Here is a 24,646-nt window from a genome sequence, read left to right on the forward strand (position 1 = left end):
CTAAGAGATGACATCTGAATATATCAGAGGGTGTTCTGTTTTTTTTTTTTTTTTTTTTTAGAAATATGGGAAGATTGAAGTATAGGCTAAATTGTGTATCGGAGTAAAAGTTTCGTTGTTGTTATTCTGAGTTATATTTGGCTATGGATGGCATTTGTGGTCTAATATTATCGCAAAAAAAAAAAAAATCAGCATCTGTATTTCCAAATAGTCTTCAGATGATTAAACGCTGAATCTTTTGACACAAACGCTTCGACTGCAATCCGGTTTCATTTTTCGTTATTACTTGGTCAAAAATTTAGCAATGAACAAGCTCTTGCACAGTGGTCTTTTTTTTGGGGGGGGGGGGTGGGATATATAAATGGCACACGCATATTTCGTAAAAACTGAGCACCCTGAAGCGAAATTTCTCTCCATCGCATCGTTACAGCAAACATCTTTCAACCGATTTTCAGTTAATATCCGAATGTGAAAACCGAAAGAAAATGTTTCGGTTTTCACATTCGGAAGCTCATCTTACCATTTTACTTTCACTGGGCTATTTAGAGTTATTCGGCTAAAAACTAACAATAAAACAGATGGCCAAAACAGAATTTCTAAAATTGATGATTGTATTGCAGTAAAATTGAATGGCACCAGCACTCCAAACTAAGCGATTATAAAGTCGAACGAGAACACGCACCAGCACCATTTTGAAATCTCTGCCGTTTCATTACGAGATGTTTTGTGAAAATTAAATCTGAGTTAAAACATGTACAGACATTATAATATATAAAATATGTTCTGTTCGTCTGTCAGATTTTCTCCTCTGATTGTTTAAGTCCTCCTTTCTCATGAGCAACTTGTACAACAAACCCATTGAAGATCGCGTACTCTCTTCATTTGAAGTAAATCACCTTTTAAAAAGAACATTGTGTGAAGATATTGTGAACGAATATATGGAATGACTTCAGACTACACTAAGAGAAATAAAGTTCACATACAATGACTACGTCCAAAATTTTAATTCTTACAATCAAGAGATTGATTCTACGGATTATAGCAATCGATTTGATTGCTATCGCAATCAGGTTTCGTGATATATGCTTTTTTCAGTTAGTTAACAGTCAAGGTATTCATGAACACTATCCATCAAAGTTGATGGTTTGGTTCTCAATGTAATCTCAATCTCAATGTAATTATCAGTAGTCCTTGAAATGCTGTAGTTTCTTTTACTAATTACACAATCTGTTAAACATTTTCTTTACTATTTGTTATATTCATTACTAATTTTAATTAGCGGGGAGAACATCAGAATAACAAAACACCTTGGATGAAATGCTCTACTGTGATGAGATGCATAGAGGGACATCAATAAAGCGATTTTCGGATTAAAGTGTAAGAACCTATGCTATTTTACATGAGGATGAGACCTGATTTTTATTTGCGAATACTTGGGTTTTTATATCCCAAACCAGATCACACAGTATATGCATATATTTAAAATTTACAAGAATAAGGCCAAAGTATCTCTTTCGAGGCACCCATTTTTATTGCTACTATTCAAGGAAACTAGGAGACAGTTTTTTTATTTGTCAGTAACCAAATAAAGAGCTTATAATTCTCCAGTCTCTCTTGGCGTAAGCAACCCAGCTTCTATGTTCAGAAAATATGGTTCTCTTTAGTTCCAAGTGACTATTCCGGTGAATTAATGCCCTACAAATCACAGATTGTTACCATAATGGAGTATTGTTTCTCATTTGGTGTGGCTCCCTAGTGTTTGTTTCCTAAACATTTTTCAACTAAAGGAAGCGAAACTCCACTCTTTTATACAAAAGGATTTTGTTGCGAGTGCATTTCCTGGAGACATTTTCATGTTGTTCAGTAATAGTTAATGTCCAGGAATTTATTCTAAAACTGAAAACACACAACAAATAATCAAACCATTAGAACATTTCTCTCTCTCTCTACATGTTACACGGATTTCTAAATGTTAATGTTGATAAATGTGTAATATAACTGCGATAAAAGTAAGGTTTATTTATTTATTTTTCTCTTTTTTTTCTAAAACAGCGTGTATTAATACGTATAAATAAAACTGTGCTATATTATAATCTGGAATTAAAGTAATATTAATGAGCTTCATTCAATTGAGCACCATATCTTGGCACAAAAATAAATTTGATATATGATTCTTTAATGTTTCCGCTAGATTCCAGTTAAGATAGTCGACATGATGACGTCACGGTATCATACATTGCAATTTAAATGAGATAAAAGTGCACACATTTAACTGGTTGTAAAGAATTCTTTAAATTACTAACGCCACTCACAAGGTGGGAAGAATGTTGGTAAATAAAATCATCTTCCGATCACTGAATAGCAATCACCGATGAAACTTCCTGATGATATTTTACTGAAAGCTTGAGGGGGGAGTGTCAATGATTTCATGTATGAAACTGACTAATGTTTAACGTATAATGGACTTCGGCTAGTAAAATTAGTTGTGAGTCCACTGTTTAAAATGAAACATTATCGAATCTGCGTATTTTAAATGTGTGAAACAGCAAAGATGCATAAATTAGCACACTATTGCTTATGAAAAATGTTTTCTCCCTCCATTTTTGCTTTTAATTAATGGCAAAAGTCTGACCCTCCCCTGTTTCTTTCATTAAGAAACAATAACGAAATCAAAATCATTGCAGTTAATTTATATTAAATGCGAATACACATTTCGCTGGTACAGATAAGTCACAGAATTTTATGAAGAATTGTTTATTTTTCCGACAGTAGAAACAGTGTTAATGAAGCAGTCCGCTTTTCGGTATTTTTCAATAACACGAAAATAAGATTTATTTATACTTCACCATTCGAAAGCGTTTTTCCCCTTTCTCTCTCTCTCTCTCTCTCTCTCTCTCTCTCTGCTGATAATTTGCTTTCTTATTTTGATGTCTTCAACTTAGTCAATAAAGCTCTACGAAACTATGAGAGAGTTATCATTAACTTACCTGAAAAATGCCCCCAAATCCACTGGAGATGAAAAATAATTTTCTTTTCTCAAGATTAGGTTCTCTTACGTATTTTGTTGCTCATTTACGTGAAGATTAAATTTCTCATTTCTTTATGGTTGTCCCAGCGTTGTCGGGCATTAGTTTCAGATAGAAAAAAAAAAATATTCGAAATGAAAGGGTATTACTTTTGAATAGATGGCTTGCATTTTATGTTTAGCTAATGTTCGCTAATATCACGTGGAAGAAGCTAAAAGGATAGCCATTTCTAAGGCTGTTTTTGTGCTATTAAAATGTTGTGGTCATTTAGAGATAATGCGAAACAGCTCAGCGCAATATAGCAGGTTACTTAATCGAAGGTATTACAAGCTAGTTTTTTTAATTTTTATTATTATTGTTGCTGTTTTGTGTTCTGAATCCTAAAACATCCACATGTCCACATCAAGACTGTCCAAATTTGATGACCCACTGATACGATGTAGATTTGTATTCTTGTCCCTCCAATTAAACTCGCGTTCCATAAAGTCCTGCAGTGATCGGTTTTCTGACACATCGACACAGGTGATGATGATGGGCGTGTGCAGGTCTGACTCGATACTGGGGATTATTTTCTTTATGTTTTTCGAGTATTTCAGCAGGAATCGATAGATACAATATTCTATCGCTGACGATGAAGCACTCGGATGAATGTACACAGCTCCGTGGATAAATTTAGATACACCGTTGATCGTTACGTCGTCCAGGCATATATCTCCCACTCATGGTTCTTCTACTCTAAGCTTACGACTGACATTAATGGTAACGATACGTTGACAATCGGTGACGCTGTTGAGGTTCCTGTACATGGCGACCCCACCGGCAGTGCGTTTGGACGATGACGACGAAGTTGACGGTTGATTGCGTCGCCTGTATTCTTACATGCTTTAAGTTCGAAACCAGATACATTCACAAGTGTGGCATCATCCATCCAGGTTTCGCTGATGACCAAATAGTCAAATCTGTTCATAATGGACTCAGTTTCAATATCTTCGGCGTGCTCCACCAAACTCCATGCGTTCGATCGCCGAGACAAGTAAGACTCCCCGCCGTGAGTTTTCGCCGTTGTCATGATCATTATCTACGTTTAATATCTGGACCTCATCTGTGATCGCAGCAGTCGATGATCGTCGACCACAGAAACTGTTAACTCGTTTAACCAGCGTCGTCAAGTGGAGTGTTTTCTTCATTCTCTTGTATTCGTCGCCTATCTCCGTGACAGTGGGAGCTGAATTTCCGTAACCGTGATAAAATTTATAATCGTTTCTCTCGTTAGTCAAATACAGCCCGTCGATAAAAGTGACTCTGCTCAGTACAACGTACACCAGTTGATTTTGTTGAGACGATCGAAGGTGCCTCCTTGCGATTAGCGAATCGTTATGGCACAAGAGGACTCGCCAACCTCCAATGCTCTTCCATTTGTCACCGATCCTCCGAAATCCACATTCATTTCGTTGAAACCATCCATTTTCCAAAGCGGTGGCATAGTCGCTTACGCCATTTACATCCAGGGGTTCGTGCGCCGCCGCCGTCGGAGTGCTAGAGCCGCTGCGCCGCTTCCAATTTCTCTCGCTCCTGATACTTCCTTATTCGTTCCGACCCAGACATTGGGATATTATTGGAAAGTTGACGAGCTACTCTTTTCCGTCGTATGCGTTCGGCATATATCTGGCGAGTATAGGCGGACATTGTGAAATTTATAAACTTTTTCGACTTCAATCCACATTTTCTTCACCACCTTAATTTGAATTTAAGAATTGTGCCTGAAATCGATAGATCTCGACGAGAGCTGTTGACTGACACAAAACGATCGCCCTACCACGACAGAGTGCGAAGTTATACTGAGTGAAAGTTTACAAGGCGCGGCGAATCGTACACAAAATGGCAGAGCCCCTACTGCCACCCGCAGGGCGCAGCGCGCTATCTGAAGGTCACTGACGAATCTTTATTACCTCAGCTATCGAATGATATATAAGTTTGATTCGGCTCCCTTTAATACTTTAGAAATTATTAAGCCAAACCTTATCGAATGTTTTCGTTACACTCAACTTTTCGTCCCGTACCCATAGTACTATTCTGAATTTAAAGACGTATTCTCGTCAAACGATATTAGTACAACACTATGTGTGTTATCCATACAAAGTGCACGTCTCGATAGGGTAGACCATCTTCTTGCCCGGATCACAATTTCGGTGGTGGTGAATGATTTTAATCAATTTCCGGTGGGTGACGAATCCACAGGTCGGCAAATTTGTAGGCAATCAACCTGAGTCAATTATGACAATCACTTTATTTTTACCGCTTATCTACATTTAGTTTCTCATGCCTGAGCTAATAAAATTACCTTATTTCAGTACGATGGCTTAAATAAGGCGTTCATTTGTCTCAGATGTTCGTAAGATTCATAAACAGAATATGAGTCTTCACAAACTAATAAAGCAAACATTTATGAAGCATATAAGTGACAGGCGGCTGCATTATTCTTATGAAAATGAACTACAGGTAGAAATTTTAATTAGCATCAGTAAAGTAGTTTACTAATACTGATGGCTGCAGCATATATTTACATCTAGTTAAACTGTACAAATTGTAGCAATTTGAATATTGCTGATAATCTTCATCGCCCTCCCCCGAAGGCGAATTACTGATTCTGTGTATGCTGACTGATATTTTAATATTCGTCTGATATGACTGCATGCATACTGGATTGTATTTAGTTTCGCAGCATCAAATTGGGCAGACGCATACTGTTCCTATTATGGACAGAATGCATCCACGTGATGCGACATTATAAATTTTTCAACAATATAAATTCTTTATTTTGTCGTATACTGTGCGTTCACAATACCTTTGTTCATTTTATTTTTTCATTTTGTCTCAGTCTAAATTTATATATGTAAAGAATTAGTTTTCTCGAATTTCGTAAGCCCATTTTCTTCATAATCTCCTTTACAAGAGAGGTTTTCTATGAACGCAGTTTTCATTCAACAATCGAGAACATTGTTCGGGTTGAATGTGAAGCAAAATTAGTTCAATATTCAAGTGAAACAATGCATCTATTCGAAATTTAACAACAACACCGAGTAAGAATTAAAATCCTAAACACACATTGCAGAGAAATATATCGTGTTTAATGAACAACCATTATGGATAAAGTTTCAACAGAATAAACCAAAAGAAATTATTAACAAACTTGGAATAAACCAAATAGAAACATTAATAAGCTTCGAAAACAATGCAGATGTGGGAGATAAAAATATCCATTATTGAATATGCATGAACAATGGAAATACTGGCTATTACAGAATGTAAAGAATGATGAATAATACCAAACAAAAGCTAAAATGTGATTTACAAAGTTAGATACTTTCGGTGAGATAAAACAAAAACAGAATTAAGAAATGGAAAAGAATTTAACCTATCAGTTACATTTTCAGCCTTTCAAATCTTTCAAATCTCTAATCTTCTTACATATACTCATATTCAAATTCTTTTTGGTGAGCAAAGAAAAGATTTCATTGATTGCTGTTACGATAAAGTGCAGAAGGAAAAGTACCTTACAAAATCTCCATACATACACGCACTGTAGCAGGCGGGGATGGAGTGTTCTTCCATCAGTTTGCAAATCCTTTCACTTTCTCCAAATCGCTTCCTTTATATCAGCTTCCTTCGATTCGGCGTTAGAAAGAGCTTATTCTGTACTTGACAGAACTACTTGAGCATCTCAAAGGAGATGAACCAAAAATGCACAGCAGACGTGAATGAAAAATCCCGATCTCGTGCAGATAGTAAATACTGCCACAAAATGACACTAACAAAAACCAGAAACTATTTCAAACTATTTCCATTTCATATACGGAACTAAGTGGATTCCAAAAAACACTTCAAACGGCCGCTTTATAGATAAGTTTGAAAACAGAAATAAGTCAGATGGACAAGCTGTTCGAGTCTTTGATTTCTATGTAAACAACTCTATCATTTTTAAATGTTGCAGTCTCAATGAAACTAAAGCACTAAGGCAAATGATTGCGGACTTTCCCAGAATATGCCTCGAAATGTGATCCAAAATAACTGTCCGAATTTCTGGTAAGTAACTTGATAATTTCTGGCATGTATATTGCGCTTTCAACTGTACTGCTGTCCTATTTCACAAATATTTCAGCAACAAACACATTTATTTAACCGAACACAACTAATAAAACGGGTCAAAATATTTCATGCGGAAACGGTTGCTCAATCCTTACAGACTAAAATTTCGGCGACCAGTCGAAACATTTTTATTATTTGGTGTTAAAAATAAATGGATAAATTATTTAATATAGCTTCAAGATTAGAATACTAAACACCATTTTTCTACCAAAATAAAACTGCAATATCATATCCTTTGTGGCGCATCAAAAACATGATAAAAACTAAAACTAGTTGGATCGCGGTGAAACAACTTCGTCATTTCTTTCCTTGATAATAAAAGAGTTAGTTAAATATAGTGAAAACATGCTTTGATTAAACGTAAAAAAGATGATACCCGACAGCGCAAAAGAAAATAAAAAGTATTTTTTGAGCTACCAATGATTATACATCTGCCAACCATCGATTTTTGTGAAGTCGCCATCATGTCTCTGTCTCGAAGTACGTGCCACTGCTTTGAGATTAAACAGTTAATAATTTCTGAACATTTCTCAATTAACATTTTCCATCAAGTGTTTTAAGACGAACTGCATCGGAAATTTCGAAGATCACAAAACCATAGAAAACACCAACACGACCTAAGAATCGACTGATGTAAACGAAAGTGTATGTAAGCGGCAAAATTTTCTGCAGTTACGATAATGTTTCGGAAAATATCTTCATTGTTTAATAATCATCGCGTCAAAGTGCAAGGAAGTTCTCGAGTAGTCACTCATTGGCTGCTTTAATTAATTCAGAAATGCAGACGTCATTACGTACTGGGACGTAATATCAATGACGTCCTATCTTTTCAACCGCACGCAAAATAAAAGAATAACTCGGATGCATTATTTTTCAGATAAAACTATGCAATTTTCACTCTTAGCAGAAAATGATGTGGCATTGTATATCAAAAATATTTTAACTAACATATCTAATTAATATATATCTCGTTTCGAGTGAGTTCAATGATCTTCAATGGTCATAGTGATTCACAATTTGCCCCCTAAATGTTCCAGGTGTTGCGCACTACAAACTGAATTTTACTTCTTATGAGGAGAGAGAGAGAGAGAGAGAGAGAGAGAGAGAGAGAGAGAGAGAGAGAGAGAGAGAGAGAGAGAGAGAGAGAGAGAGAACAGAATAATTGGTTTTGGCTTCTTAATGAAGTCACGGACTATTGAGTGCACTGCAAATGGTATCCTATATGTTCAAGTAATTAGATCGTTCTCTGAAACATGTTGTTCTTGGAACGTCGGACAGTTTAATAAACTGATCGCAGAGTTGCATTCGAAACTACTCTTACATTAGAAAAGTAATTACAGTTTCAGTTCAGTAGATGTTGAATATCGTAAAGATGCAGCTCATAATCTCACAGTGCGAATCTCGAGAATAAGCCGAAGTTTGTTTTTTAATTCCTGAAGTTCGTATATTCGTTTATTCTTTATTTTAGACAAAACCTTGTTATAAAAGAGTATATTACGAGAGAAAAAAAAGGAAAAGAAAAAGAGCTAGATGTGATATTTAAAAGTAACGTCTCAAGGTTGTGTAGTTAGTGAACACTTTTTAATCCAGAAATATTAACAATTCCAATGCTGATTGTGAAACAACCATCCCATTTGTTAGAAGACGGAGAAAGCTTCAAAAGGGACACAGTTTTTCGAGAGCTACTACTCTTCCAAACCACATGGCTACGTAGTTGTGACGTTTGTCGTCAATGATTGTGCCGTCAGTAAAGTAAAATGCTGCCACGCAGAAAACAAAAAACCAATATTTAAGATCAGTTAGAAATTAAAAATTAAAAAAAAACCATCACAATAATACGCAATAATAAAAAGAACATTCATTAAAAAAAAAGCATCGCTTCGCAATATTCGCGTGTGGATTAAGAAATAATGTCGATTGGTGACGTAACCAAAAGAAAGAACTGAAGAAACTATCACCAGCATCAAGAATAAAAGTACCACTACAAATGCAATGAACAATCACAATGACATGAGAAAAACAGAAGAGTGTACAGAATCAACATGAACGTATTAGGATACTCAAAAATAAATAATGATAAAGATTCGTTTTTAAAATTCTACATTTCACATTTATTAATGAAATTGGCTAAACAACTAAAATGTAAAGCACAGTTAGAAATAAAGAAGACGTAAGGGAAAATAGAATGAAAAGTAATTGCTAGTCAGCGATAATTGGTACACATGTGTGAAAAAGGCAAAGGAAAGGCTAGTAGAAAAATAGCATTTACAATATCAGCTCTATCGTATTACAGGTGAAAGAAATAAAGAATAAGAACTTAAATGGATAGTTGAAGCAATAGTGGGCTACTCTTCGTTCTAGCGAGAAGTCGGTATTTATTCATCATATAAAAATTCAACAGAATTTTAAAAATGTTCAAATAGAAGAACCGAAGTTCGGAGAGAGGGAGAACGCAAAAATAATTAACAAAAAAAAAATAACACTACGCATTAACTTAAAACAAGCGAACCGCTTGATTAAAAAAAAAAAAATAACAACTCAAAATATTAAAGAAAATAAGATTCGCAGGCAAGGTCATGGAAAACCAAAACATTTACAACAATATAAAAATTTACTACTAATACCAACGCCAATAATAACAAGTGTACTGACATTTTTCCTTTTTTTTTCCTTTTTTTTCCCTTTTTTCCCAAGTAAGCAAACAACTAAGTAAGCCAAGTTTGAGCCTGAAGTATTTTTAGGTCTGAGGCAACTCGTGGTAAAGGTGGCATAAGCTCTGACCGCTTGCCTAAGTATCCCATACGTGACTTCTCAAATGGTTCCTCTCGACTAGATTGTCTCTTATTTCTGTTTCTTCAACTGCTACAGAAATAACGACCACCTTCCACGGTAGGTTACGAGAAAAATACGGAAATCGTTTCAAAGAGGCATTAATCTTTTCCTAATGGCGGACTACTTTGCCAAAGTCCTCCTGCCCATAGATCAGAGTCAATAATACATCTGACGTACAGAAAACATCTTCAAAGTAATCTGTTTGATCGCAAGAAAGTAAAATACTTGCCCATACTCCACGTGTGTTATCATAATATCCACATCTGGATCGTCTAAAAGTGAATACCTTTCTAAAGCAGAACATTCATGAAAATCAGCTCATTTCTCAAATAATCCCATTGAATAAAAAGATTGCGCATAGAGGAGGGCATTCGTATCGTTTCCATAGAAATGCAATAAATGGCTGCCTTAAGGAGAGGACATCGCACTCCTTAAGGATGTTCTGCTCTGCTCCCTTCTCTTATGAGTTTGAAAATAATCGCTGCCTCTTTTGCAGTGATAAGAAAATATTTTAAAACTCTTATAGTAGTTAGTATGGTATTAATGATAATAAATGAAATTAATTGTGCTTTTGAAACTCGTCAGTCATCTCATGTAACTTGTGTCGCAAGAATCATTATTTATAACATGGAATTAAAAAAAAATACGTTGATGGGATATCCAGCACTTCATATAATATTTCCAAAGTTGTTATTCTTCCACCAACCAACCAATGGTGGAATAAGGACAATCTAAAAGGTTATTTGGATTGTTTCTTTCTAAATTTTCTGAGCAACAATTATTTCTGAGGCTTGTACCTTAACTTGAACCTTACTTTCGTATCTGAATAACTATCAGTTGCCACCTACTTCTCTGTTTACATCGATTATTTTCCAGTTAGGATGCTTATTTCATACTACAGGAGTAGAATATCCTCTTATCTAATTATAGCATGAATATTTCTTGACTCACTAAAATGGAAGAATACGAAGATATCTGCAATTTAAAGAACGTGCACATTGATGTGCACGTTCTTTAAATTGATCGCTTTCGTGATATTATCTCAATTGGAAACACACACGCACACACACACACAGAGATTCCTTGTTGGATGTCAGCTGAAGGCGATGCAATTTGGTGGAAATTTTCGCAAAACAGAAAGGGCATAGCTGTCCTCCGGTGAAGGTGAAAGGTCGCGTGTTTGCTCAGCATTCTCTGTCATCGTCTGCTGTGATGGTTGCTGAGTAATGAACAAAGAAATGCCAAAGTGCATAATCTAGTGCTTTTGAAAGTCCCTAGGCAATTAACTTCTTGACAACAAAAATCTTTAAAATAAGAACATGGAATTCTTTTACAAACCTCAATCGAGGATGAAACTATTTGAAATGCAATCTTCAAAATGGTTCTATTCATCCTTGCCACCATATACGGCCATTTTAAATAACAATTGCATGGCTTTGATATTACTCGCGTTCAATTCAGCAAAAAGGTTACTGCGTACTAAACATTGGATGAATAGTTCTGCAGCATCTTCCTTGTAGTCCAGATTATGGATGCGATATTTTATTTAAAGACCAAACCCACCTTCATGCATGTTGGTCTACGTATTTATCCTATGTAGCCCAGTTGGGTTCTGTGATGCCCTTTGGTTGTACATATCTGCATTCGAATCTGGTCTAGGATGCTCAGTACATTCCATCTGTACAGACGTAGAAAACTACGGGCATGAGGATCAATCACCCTGTTCCTTCGAATTTGGTTTTGAAGAACGGCTGCATGATATAAAGTGGTCTACGAGTAAGAATGAAACAGGAAGGAGGATGTAGCAGGATTATCTATTTTATTGTAGTTGTAAAACCCAAATTTTCTATGAGGGAAAACACCATATCTATGAGGAAAGCTAATTTACCTTGAAATGCCTTTATAAACGTGCTTCCCATTCTAGACGGAAAGAAACCTATTTCTATGGAAAAAAGATTTCTTTCAGCTTATTTTGATAATCTTTCGAGCTAACTATTTTTGCTTGTGTTCCTCAACTGCAACACTGAATACAAAATGAAGGTGAAATAGACATATAGGTATAATTGACACACACACACACACACACACACACACACACACACACACACACACACACACACACACACACATATATATATATATGTTAAAGATACCAAGCTATTTTAAATATAAACCTGGTTTTTTTATTACTCCATTTCCGAAGTAAGCAAACAGACAAGTCAGTCAAGTTTGCGCCTGCAAGTGTTGCAAGTCTAGCTGATCCTGCACGTAGTGCAAGTCAAGGCAACTCATGGTAAAGGGAGTATAACCTCTGATCACTATTCTTAATATTTACCATGCAAAGAAATTCACATCGATGATGTAAATTTCTGATGCCTCTCGCTACTGCAGCGACACTAACGGGTTTTTTTTACTTTTGTACTCTACTTGATATGAAATATCAAAAGGATTCCAAGATGACAGCGGTCTGCTTTTTTTCTTTTCTTCACAAGTAGACAATTTCTTTTTTTCTGAAGAGCCAACCAACAACAAACAAAAAACATAGTACCCACTAACGCAGATGAGGGAGGAAGACAAAGACTCCATTTGACAGCTAGAATTTGAAAGAAAATAGAATCTAGGAAGCAGCGCAAGCTTATCTAAATTCTTCGAAGAATAAAATAGAAGGCTTTGGTAGAAAGTTACTATTTTTGGCGTGCTTTACAGTATTACCGGATAGCTGAATCAAAGGAAAGTAAGCCTGCATAAAACGCTTGCTTTGTTCTTTTTTCTTCACCTCAATATTTCATCAATTTGCAAGATCTGCGAAAATAATCTTTACGAATGTTTATACAAAGATTAAACCAACGTACGTCTAAAAGTGCTGCCTGAGAGTTTTAATTTCTTGTAGAAAATTCTCAAAATCAAGTACACAATGATAAAAGAAACCGTGAGTGTCAAATATGTTTGTCTCATGCAGTAAATCAAGATCTTTTCTGTTCAGAATATCGATGCTTTCCTATCTTTTTGAATGCTCATCTTTCATTATTGTCCGCCAGCTCCTTTAAAATATGGCTGGGAAACAAAAATACTACGGATAGTATCTAAAGTCCCAAAAACACTGGTATATACCGACAGCACTTAGTAAATACCCTTATGACTTACAAAGTAAATACCCTTATGACTTAAAACTTAACTTATTGGTATAGCCAAACGATTCTGTATATCTCTTCTCGAATTAGAGCTGGATTGAATCGAAGGATAATAATTTCAAATGCAGAGTATAAAATGTGTTAAATATTAATTTATCTATGGATACAAGTAGTCTCTACTTTTGGTCTTTAATTGAAAAAGACAACACAACAGAATTTACCAAAAAAAGAGAAATTGCCGCTAATTCAAGTTTAGCATGGATTATTCTAATAATGTTTTTGTTGGACTGATTGACAAATTGTCAATCAATTCCAAACAATCAGGCTGCTAATTCTAACTCACACTGTCTCGGATGTTTATGAGTCTTTACGTAACAGATCTGACACCAACTCCCTGCTTATTGGAGACCTGAAGTGGATAGAAATGTAGTCCATCCTTGGTGCCTAGATATTCGGATTAACTGACCCTTACTGCGTCCACGGTATGTTTACAATCTCATGTGGGTGGGATTCACAAAAAAATATAAAATTTTATGGAACCGCGCTCAACGATGCTGTTGCTTGAAATATGTCAAGGAAGAAAAAAGGTTTGACAAGAGTATCCTGATTTCAACTCTCCTGATTTACAAGCATATGTTTAGTTTCATTAGTGGCTTTTGTTTTACATATTCAGACTAGTAAGATACAAAACCTTAATGTAAAATTAATGCACGCTGCATATATATCAACTGAAGAGAATCATCATAATAACAACTCTCTCTCTCTCTCTCTCTCTCTCGCTGATATAATTCCTCATGCGTTTCGTGTGCATTCATCAGAAAACAAAATGCTGCTATCATTTTTTCGGCGTATTATTATCACGCGATGAATCTGTTCGCGTTGACTATTTTTCGATATTTTAAAGTATTTTTGCATTATTTACTAATAAAAATGCAACAAACTTGCATGCACTAAAATAAAAATACGCAGAAAGAATCCGAAGTGCAACGAAATAAGATATTTGGATCTCATACGAACGTGTTTCATTTGGGAATTCTTCTCTTGTTTGAATAATTTAGGAAAATGTAACCGCAGAGATTCAACTACAAATATGAACACAAAGGAGGAGGCAAGCGAGAAAGAATGCTAAAATGACTTACTCTCATTAATATGAGTATTTCTCATTTCATAAACATCAAACTCCTAATTGAAATCTATGAATAGTCTTTGACCAAATAAACAGTAATTCACCACGTTAATCAAAGATATCTTAATACATTACATCAGAATATGATGCATACAGGAGTAATAAAATTCAGATGAAAATGTTTACCCATTGGATGCTAATTCAAACTTTGGTAGCCATGTAATCAGTGGCTTACATTGACTCGCTCGACTGCAAAATGGCGTCAGTAATTTAGCTAGCTACAATGATGCAAAGACAACACACTAAGATAGAAAATCAAAACCTATTTCCTATTGAGATGTTAATTTCATAAAATGTATAACTAAATTACAATAATTTAAAACGCATTAAACCTATTTTTATACTACACCGAGGCATCTTCATTACAGCAATAAAAATTAGTACATTGATGGACGTGCATGTACACAAAACAAAGGAATACTGAATACTTAAATGGCGCAGTACTAAAATGGCAATTGCTGCCCTCTATGAACACGGTACGAATTTGACTATTGAAACAATTCTTATAAATAGTATCACATATTTGATATTATTAAAGGCAGCCATATTTTTTCGTATAGATTACAGGAAAGCTACAGAGCTGTGGTGGATTGAAAAAATATATTAATATTTAAATATATATTTGTATAAAAAAAGAAAATTTTCCTACTGACTGATATAATCCCAGTATACTATATGGTATGTAAACCTTTCAGTGGGCTGCAAATTTAGCGATTCGAAAAATACTTTGGCCAAGACGGATATTCGTAGTTCTTCTAATTTGGCCAAAGTATATTTGTTTACAATGCATGCTGTGGAAGCCATAATGATCCAAGTAACAGAGAGTACTTTCAATGAGTTCGTATGAATAAATCATGTTAAGAAGATTCAAATGTCATCCTTTAAGCACTCCTGCTTTTCCAATGTGCACCGGATGTAAGAGATTAAAATGTTTTTATTTTCTGTGATTAGGGTTTTAGAGATCATGGGAAGAGTTAATATTCTTGTTGTGCAGGAAAGCACACAGATGTGATGTAGTAGTAAAGCTGGCATTTCTAGTTCTGGAAGAAATATGAAAGAAAATATCTCCTAGTGATAGCAGCTTGAGAGACACTTATGCCATAAGGGACTAGATTATGTCCACGCAGAAGAAAATGAAAAGATTTAAGTAATAAACTTAAACTGCCAATGAGAAGAAATCAAAAGACTTCATAAATCAGTCGAACTATTATTCACTTCTCTGAAATGTACTTAACATACTTAAAATAGTTAAATTTTCAATGTGATGAAATGTAATGGCGAAGAAGATGAGAAGCCTGTTGTTGACAGGATAATCAAGTCATTTCCAATAGCCTGTTTACTATGTAAATTAGAAATTTTCAGTGTAGTGATATGCATGAATTCCACTGTTCTTGATCATTTTCTGTTAGATTGTAATACGTGATCTTGAACCAAAATACAGTGCATAAGCTATTAATTTTAATGTTAGTATTATTGAAATATGCGTATTATGATTGTTGTTTCTTGTTTTTCTTTTACGTAATGTATAAAGAAAATTTTACAAATCAAACGTGTTCACAAAACTCCTGTTTATCCTTCCTCAAAATTATTACGACAAAGAAAGACAAATAATGCAAAATGTATATAATTAAAACGAATGGACGTAAATCTCAATTTAAAGTTACTCCTTTGAAGCTTATTGGTAATAATGCATTTCTGAGTAAACGGAGATCTACTTTCTCTCAACTCTGCGTGACACCGGAACTGCAGATACAATTCCAGTAGGGTATGCATCTCACCTGGGTTGTTTCTTAATTTGATGTCTGTAGCATTCTATGCTAACCTCGCTTGTGTTCCATTTCGACTTTCTCCAGATGTTTACATTAGACAGTGACGAAATGTGATTAGCATTGCAGGATTCGCCCTCTCCATTCTGATCTCATCTTTCAAATACGACCCTTCCTCTAGGGAAGTGGATTTCTTGCCCTTTCACTTTCTCGAAGCAAACTCTTTGCATTTCTAATGTTTGCGTGACACGCTAGCAAATGCGAGTAGTGGCATCGGTGCTGGGTTTCTGCTTAAAGATTCCATTTCGGGTTGCCGTGAGGAAGCTGTTTCACTGCCCTTGTATATTATAAAAGGGATGGGGAAATTTTCCTGGCTGATACATTTAACTTTAAAAATAATCCAAATAATACATTTAGGCAAAACACATCTTTGCAGTGATTTCTTGAAAAAAAACTTACGAAGGATCAATCGTAAAAATATTATTTTCAATTTAAGTATTTTTTATAAAACCTGGTAGCATCTCCAAGGTTTAGAAATATTGCAACGTTTATACGAATCAAATATAGATTGGCAGATATGTTGGTTGTTTAATAAGAGTTGATGCGTTTCTTTATTAAAAACAACCTTTTTTGCAGGAAAATACAACCAGCTTTTGATTTCATCCTAGACAACAAAACGAAGAAGACGAAACTCTAGACATAAACAAGCACGCTTTTTAATGCATGCTACAGTAGTTGTCTTTCACTCGGAATAAAAGAAATGTGTAATGACGTCTTAAATTGTTGCGATAACGCTTTTATGTGACAGGTATGTAACAACTTTAAATTGCTTTGTCTGTTAGAAGAAAAAGTATTCCTATTAGGATAAAAGGCAAAAATGAAAATAACCGCTTATCACTTTTTAAAATGTACAAAGATATGCACGAGGTCATCGAGTTTTAATAAACTTAGACCAACCTTAAGCCTGCAGTTTACGAAAATTGGGAAATACCAGTTGTTAGTGGATTTTTATTTTCAAATAATCGTGATGGCTTCCTAAAAGTTCAGGAACTATTTTATCATTTAACGTGAATCAACCAGAATTAGAAATGCAATTTCAAAGTGTTTAAGAGAATCTTAAAGTATATCAATCCATGCACTCCAAAGTATATACTTCTTTGCATGAAGAACTGATAGAATGTTTTTCTCTGTTTAATTTTTTTATTTCAATTTTATCCGTCGCTATTCATTGGTGGAGTAATTGCGGTGCAGTTGAGCTGAATTCATTGGTATTATAAGAAGCTGATTACTAGTGGAGAAAATGAAAACTTGGGATAGAACTCTGGTCTAAAAACCTATGGAGTGTTTTCGCTTTTCGTCAAATCGCTTCACAATTGTATTCTTTCTGTGTGAAAAGGAGGGAGGGTTTCCATTTTGTATCTTTCATCCGTTTGTATGTATCTAGCTCCTAAATCTTCGGTTATTGATGAAATTTGAATCAATTATACAATTACCTTATTCTTCGCTGGATCATATGGCAAAAGACGTTTCTTTCATTAGGCAGAAAACTGGGTGGGCGTACGATATACAGTGTAGCAAGTATTCTAAGCTACATCATTAAGTGACTTAATGAAGCGAAAACACATTCCAGCATTTGCTTCGGGGATGGGTTTCCAATAATGTTCCGTTTAAAACATCGGAGCTTAAAAGTGTCATTAGTTGCACTCCTGGTGCAAACAGCATACTCCGGAGACTCGTGCAGGCATTTATGGTAATGGCAACAATTTTTAGCTCACAAATTGTGCTAAAAGAATGAAATTCTTTCTTCTTCTTTCTCACAAATAGACGAAGGGGTTTAAAAGGAAACGTTGGGTGAACACCAAGGTAGCATTAAACTCACGAGGTAGAAAACCATTGTACGATGGTTCTGCTTCCTTTTAAAATTCTCATTCAAAGAAAATACGATTCCCATTTTATTTGTAAGTTTAAAGTCTAATTTTTCCTCCAAATTAAATAATTTGTGGAATCTGATAATACGCTAGGAGGCGCTATAAATACGAATGCGTGTTCGTCGCAAATGACTTCAGTAGCAAGCAAGTAATTTAAAATAATTTAAAAAGGAAGCCAAAAGCGGGGTTGGAAATAAATCAAAATCGGATTAAAGAAAGAACATGCAAATCGCCGACGAAATGTTTATTAAGTTTCAAGCCTGCTTTAAATTTTATGTGTTTAAAGTATGATTTCAATAGTTTATCTTGTTTGTTCTAATTTAGAATTGTGTTAATTAGGATACTCTGACTGCGCATTTACAATAAAAAAATCAGCTAAATTTACTAACTGCTAAAGTGGAGACTTTTACAGAAATGAAATTCTTTAACTCAACCCAATTTATTAATTAATGTAAAATATTTATATCGTACTGCTAATGTACCGCTCTATCGATAGAGAGAACTATAATCATTAAAATAAAATAAAAATAAAACATCAAAAGATTTTATTTTGTAAATAATTTCATCTTATATAAATAAACGTACATTTAATATTACTTCTTAAAATTATTTTTAAGAAATATAATATATAAATTTATAAATTATCATTGCTATTTACAAATACACCTTTTAATTATAAGAATAATTTTAGAATATTTTTCTATTTTCAACAATGTTACAGACGTTTGTAAATAAATAATATAGCCGTGTTTTTTCTGCATTGATGTCAATTCTCCATTTCCGAAACCATATTTCAAGATTCGTTGCTTCGTTTTGTAGTCGTTGTGTGGCTAGGTATGGGATAACAATCCAAGGGATTGATGTCCATCCAGCCAGAGAAGTTAACAGTGTTACAGACGTAGCTTATAGACTGGCTATAGCCAGCTGATGGAAAAATTTCTAATAAAACAACAGATTTTTATTTTAATATCTTCATACAATCCTTATCGTGTTTTAATGCCTCCTTTCTCTACTGGTGTTAAGACGATCCACCTTTTAACCGCATTAAATTTAGGTTTGTATATATGTACTCCGATTTTTAATGGCCTATTACCGACGAGTAGCCAAGTGCTCATCTAAATGACTTGCATTGTTTTGGTGATAGGTCTTCGAAGAACTCAATCGTTAAGGTAATGAAAAATATTTCATTGTAAATGTTATATATTCCAGCATCATTTGAAGACACTTCTGCTTAAAAGAAAAAAAAAAAAAAGAAAGAAAGAAAAAAAGAAAAGGTGACAGATCCATTTTTGGTCGAAAAGCGAGTTATATGTAAAATTGTATGTAAAATTCGCTAAGTAGATTGGTGTAAGAAACCAAACAGTTTCATTAAGCTTGTATAGAGTCATAATGATTATAATAATTGCGCCCTACAACTTTGCGGCTAATGTTGCTCGTTTCTTTTAAATATTTCCTTCTAATTTTCATCAAATCTCTATTATTTGATATTTTTGATATATTCCCATGTAATAACAGTTTGGTAGCATTTTCTTGTTATTTTAATTAGACTAGCGTATTTTTATGCAATTTGGCGCAAAAATTAGGCAGTTCCAAATTTTGTAAATTCATCCAGCTCTGCGGTAAAAGGATCTTACCTTAATAATAGTACTCCGTTGTGCGTTCATAGGTATATTGTACGTTGGTTAATATGCATATGAATTTTAGGCTGTTAATTGAATTTATTAATTTAATTAGTTAATAAAATAGCCAATTTTTACTTTAGTTAACAGCCTAAAATTTTACTTTATTAGTTTTTACTTAATTTGCAAAAGTTGATAAACTCGGAGCTGCCCCTTCTTGCTGCAAAACCTTCGATACTTTTTTGTCAAATACGTAGTCATATCTGTTGTTGACAGAAACAGGATTTTAACACATAATTCCGTTTATTTGCATAATTTGTTAAGATTCCTATTATTTCGTAGGAGCGGTTGATTACTGCGTTGTTTAAATGCTCTCTTTGAAGATCTTTCACAAAATACTTTTAAGGAACTCAAAGCGAAGGCAACGTTATCATCCACTTTATCATTAATTTCAATCAGATGAACTGCCTCAAGTATAATTTCACCTCAGTTATTCTTATGGTGTTTAAAATTGTGTAATATCGAAGTATATGAATGTATATGTACAATACACTTTAAAGGGGCTGTCATTATACACGTTTAATTTTGAATGAGCTGAAGTCTTACACACTGTTTTACTGCTTGTGCAACAGAGTTCACTGCTGAATAGCAGTGGTATTTGGAAATGTTCAATGGGATTCAAGGTTTTACTTAAAGTCGACTGGTTAGAACAGGTTTATGAATTCAGGTATGATCTTAAAGTCTGTGGAATGCTGATAAATTAAAAACGTGTATTTATTTGTCGCGTTTTGGCAGCAATTATATATTTGAAATACCAGTGCATTGAAAAGCCTATTAAAGTTTTAATTTCCATTTTAGATAATATATATCTGTTTAGAGTAAGGACATCAAATATCACTGGTTTTGTATGAAATTTTTTATCTCTTTGCTTCAATATTTCGTTGATACAATGAAATTTGGACGGCTACTCGTGATCGATTCATTTATATCTCTGAAATTTCAAGTAATAAACTATTTTCCATTTTATATCCTAAATTCAAATATCGGTAGCATTTTCTCCTTCAATTGTCTTTCCAATTATACTTCGCTTTCTGTGTGAAAAAATACTGGTTTCCTCTTACTCCCAGTACATCTTGAACATCTTATTTCTGAAGCCATAATCGACACCATAACACTGCTGAGTGGAATAATCTTCAAACATCTCTCCGCGTACTTACCTAATTTTACTTGTTATATCTCCGTCCTGCTCCAAACCGTTTCTCCCATGAAGAACTCTTCCATTTCTCATGCTAATTTGAATTCTCTTCCTTGGTGAAGGACACAATCCATTAATGCATGAGACAAGATGAATAAAATAGTTAAATGTTTCAGAGTAAGACTTCAAATAACTCTCTTCTCTGACTAAACAAAGATTCGTAATCACTATGAAATGCCAACTTGGCTTTGAAAAGCTACAAGTGAAATGTCTGCTTGCTGATGGCACTGAAGCAAAGAGTCATCCCTTTAACATGCATAACTTAACACCTTTAGTAACTGCGAAATATTTTGAAGAACAGAATAATCGAATAGTACATAGTTCGTACAATGATAAGCGTGGGAGTGTTATTACTAGCTAATCCAATAGGTAAGTAAGGGCACCCCATGATGTAATGTATATAGGATGTAATGTATGTAATGTATATAGGAGAAGAGAATCAGGCTCCCTAGACTGACAAGTAAGAGGAGAAACTTCAAACAGAAAAGTACAGAAGTCTGTAAGAGGGATGGCAATTCTCTGTAGAGCAGAGGTGTTCAACAAGTCGTTTATCATGAGTTACAGAGAAGGCGATATTAGTTCATTTTTAAACTACAGTTTTGGCAGAATGAAAAAGCCTTAATTTCCAGAAGTAAAAGGACCTGCCAACTACGTAAGAGAGCGGCTATTTAATCATTTATTAAAAAGCTTTTAAATAAGGTCAGATTATTATTTTACCACAGTTCTGTATATTTGAAATAACTGGAATTATATACGGATCTCATATACAGATCTAATTTTTACAATAATAATATTCCAGCATAGGGTACCATTATTAAAAATTATTGTGCCAATTTACTACACATTAAATGTTCCATGCAGCTTAAATAGATTCTGAGCAAGAACGTTCGCAAATTTTCTTAAGACACCATAATATAATTTGAAAACATCCTTTAAGTTATATTTACATATGGCAAAGATTACTATTTTTTGATGCAATTGATGTAAAAGGTATCTTAACTAGCTCCACTACACATATTTGCAATCTTCTCTTTCCAAGCTCTATTTAGTTCAACCTATCAGCCTACACGATGTTGGAACTGATATCTGCACTTAATAAAATGCAAATGCACTTAGATAGAGTCTCGAAATTTTAAAAGAAAAAAGTCAGACGCACCTTAATTATAGTTCAATTTGCTGTAATCGCTTGAGTTATTCCTCAGATCCGTACACCGAACAGGGAGGAGAAAGAAATATTAAAATATATCACTACAATAAATGGATTTTTATACGACATTTTTCTACTCTAGTTCTATCTAACGGTTCACCTATATATCGGTATAATAAGAGTCATATTTATTATGATTTATGATGTATTTTAAGGCAACGGTGGCTCCCATGAAAAGAGAATCACTTTATTTTAACGAAATCTTAAAGAAACAGAATATATTACGATTATGGTTTAGTTATATTTTGTTCCTTCTATTCCTGAAGAACGTGGGCAACAGAACTCCCAGCAATCCCATCAAATAAGTTTTTCCTTGGAAAAAAATAAAGAAAAAGAAATAGGCCATAAAAGCTGCGCGCCCTTCGGGGTGTGCTGTTGTGAATGGGTTGCACCGCGCTAGCTTTAAATGGAATGTTCAAGCGAAGTTCGCAGATAAAGAAGCTGTATGACGTGGAAAAAGAAAAAGAATTCCTTTTGCATGAATAAGACGCTAACTCAAGGAACCTCTTTTTCCAATTCACTTTCGCCGAATACTTACACAAATGTGTTGGTAAACTACATCCGCTACGGAAAAAGCACTTTCTTCGATCCGAAAAATATGCTTGCATCAGTGTGTAAGCGTCACGGTTAGAATAACTTTAACAGCGAAGGCCTGCAACCGCGAAGTTCGTATCCATAAATGTGTACACAAAGTAACTCCAAGGTGCGAAACCCTCACATTTATAAAACTCGATTAGGAAAGGGATTTATGGCTGGCAGGGAACCAACTTTCAAAAGTTAATTTTGCCGAAGGGTTTGGAGTCTCACTTAGCGTTGTATACAGACTCTGTGCAGTATTTCAAACTAATGGAATGTGTTCCAGGCGTTTTCTAAGAGTCGCCCTCGCTCGACCACGGAACATGAATGCAGACTTTCGGTTATGACAACAAACATTAATCGAACGCACCACAGCAGGTCAACTTGTAAGTCGGCTCCATTCAAGCACCGGTACATGGATATCGTGAACAACTGTGGCAGGACGTCTGCGAAACGTAAGCCTATACGCCTAAAATTTGTAGTCAGAGAGTCATCATAGACCACATTTTCAGTGGTGTTGTATCCAGAAAAATTGGACAAGACATCAATGGGCTAATGTACTCTTTACACATGAGAGTCGTTTTATTATTCACTCCGATTGTAGACGACACTTGATCTGGCGTAAAAGTGATACTGTTTACCATCACGAGAATAATCTCGAAAGGGATAGATATGGTGGTGCTGGAGACATGGTGTGGGGAAGGCAGTATGCTTAATTGATGCAGCGAGCTACAAGGGCTCGAAAAAAGCGACTATGACTTGTGAACGATATTTCAACCAAGTTCTTCAAATTCATGTTCCGTGGTGTTGTAGGTGAAGAATTCCTTTTTATGGATGACAATGCCACACCACATCATACACAAGCAGTGGATCTACTTCTGGAGACAGAGGATATTAATTGAATTGAGTGGTCAACACTCTCATCGGATCTCAAATCCATAGAACACATTTGTATCACAATAGGGAGACTGATTACTGCTCGAAATTCCCCTCCAGAAAACAAACATGGCTTTATCTTTGTCGGAAGGAGGATTGGGCCAGTTTGTCTCAAGAACTCCTGAATCACTTGGTGCTAAGCATGGTACGATGTTGTGAGAGACGCATCGCAGTTCGGGGTGGACATATTCCATACGGAAACGTATCTCCGTATAGTTTTCTATACGCACTGCACATTAATTCCTTAACTACGTCCTTCAGAAATTTGGAACTTTTGCCAAGAACGTATTGCAATTTAATTAGTACGCAATTATAACGTTTTGTGTCATATAATTTATTAGTATGATTGAAATAAATGTATATCAACACTTCGCTATAGGCATGCATTTTTTTCATATACTGATAAAAATGTAGTTCGTCCTTAGATTTTGGACACCCCTGTAGATATGCAGTGAAACATTATTGTGAGATTTCATATTCAATATCCTTAATAAAACACTGGCCACATGTATTTGTGGCCAGTGTTTTAGCCATGAAAGGTAAGATAGTATGGTTTTTCTCATTTTATCAGCTGTTAACTAACTATATTACCACAGTAGTTATTAGTTGAATACGAGAATGCAATTTAAGAAGTTCGCAAGTTCTTTTATAAAATAAACCCAAATGTCACTTTTTAAAGGTTGCAGAATAGCGTGCATTAACACGAAGGTAAATCTAAAAAGCTTGAGAAACATTCGACACTGACCGTCTAAGATTTCTTAAGTGAAAACAGATGACCAGCCGTACCCATTCGGAGTAATTGTATACGTTAAAAACATTTAATTATGCGTTTTCTTAAATAAAAAAATAATACATTTTTCCAGTTGACGTCCCTGGACCCTGTATGGTCCCTCCCATACCTCATCGGCTTTTGAGAGTGATGTCTTCCGACAGCCGAATGAGTAGGCTGGCACATGCCGTTTCCACATTAGGTACGTAAGACAATCACAAACGTTCATACCCAGGGTGGGATGCTAACCCGCAGCCTCTTGGTTTGAG

Source organism: Typopeltis vanoorti, chromosome 16, assembly GCF_054136105.1.
Source record: "Typopeltis vanoorti isolate ZY-2024b chromosome 16, IOZ_Tvanoo_1.0, whole genome shotgun sequence".
In the NCBI taxonomy this organism is placed as follows: Eukaryota; Metazoa; Arthropoda; class Arachnida; order Uropygi; family Thelyphonidae; genus Typopeltis; species Typopeltis vanoorti.